Source organism: Eutrema salsugineum, unplaced genomic scaffold (genome assembly GCF_000478725.1).
Source record: "Eutrema salsugineum unplaced genomic scaffold, Eutsalg1_0 scaffold_3, whole genome shotgun sequence".
NCBI lineage: Eukaryota > Viridiplantae > Streptophyta > Magnoliopsida > Brassicales > Brassicaceae > Eutrema > Eutrema salsugineum.
The window spans coordinates 12,871,941-12,872,697 of NW_006256756.1; the positions used below are offsets into that span (position 1 = coordinate 12,871,941).

At 45.2% G+C, this 757-nt stretch overlaps 2 non-coding genes across 2 annotated transcripts; both read right to left on the minus strand.

Moving 5' to 3' along the window:
* Positions 1-39: 39 nt before the first annotated feature.
* On the minus strand, positions 40-158 carry LOC112085513. Its single transcript, XR_002898817.1, has one exon. It is a non-coding gene; the product is annotated as a 5S ribosomal RNA (ribosomal RNA).
* Positions 159-561: 403 nt separating this feature from the next.
* Positions 562-680, minus strand: LOC112085542. Its single transcript, XR_002898845.1, has one exon. It is a non-coding gene; the product is annotated as a 5S ribosomal RNA (ribosomal RNA).
* Positions 681-757: the final 77 nt, after the last annotated feature.

The following is a 757-nucleotide window of genomic DNA, read 5'->3' on the forward strand; positions in this document are numbered from 1 at the left end:
AAAAAAAAAAAACAAAAAAAATCAATAGGAACAAAAAAAGGGGTGCAACACGGGGACTTCCCGGGAGGTCACCCATCCTAGTACTACTCTCGCCCAAGCACGCTTTACTGCGGAGTTCTGATGGGATCCGGTGCATTAGTGCTGGTATGATCGCACCCGTTAGTATTTGTATCGCATTAACATATATCCTTTGGCTTTGAGTCCGCATTGAAATCTCTTCGCATCTGTTGCACTGTTTATATGGCTTTTCCCGCCCAGCTGCGACGAGCATTCGTTGCAAGATATATAAGTTAGGACACCACGTTTGACGACACTTAAACCGGGGCTTACGTTTTAGAAAAGGGCCCGGAAGAGGGTCTAAAACTCAAAATTTTGGCCTTGTAAACCGCACTCATGGTCTTTAGACCCTTGGACAAGCCAGAGAGCACACTTGGGGATTTCCAAAAAGTTGCTGTAGGAGGCATGGTTCCACACGGTCTAGAAATGGCGTCGTTCGGAAGATGCCTTGTTTTTCAAATGAAAAGACCCAAAAAAAAACAAAGAATCAAAAGGAACAAAAAAGGGGTGCAAGACGAGGACTTCCAAGGAGGTCACCCATCGTAGTACAACTCTCGCCCAAGCACGCTTTACTGCGGAGTTCTGATGGGATCCGGTGCATTAGTGCTGGTATGATCGCACCTGTTAGTATATGTATCGCAATAGCATATATCATTTGGTTTTGAGTCCGCAATGAAATCTCTTTGCGTGTGTTGCACTA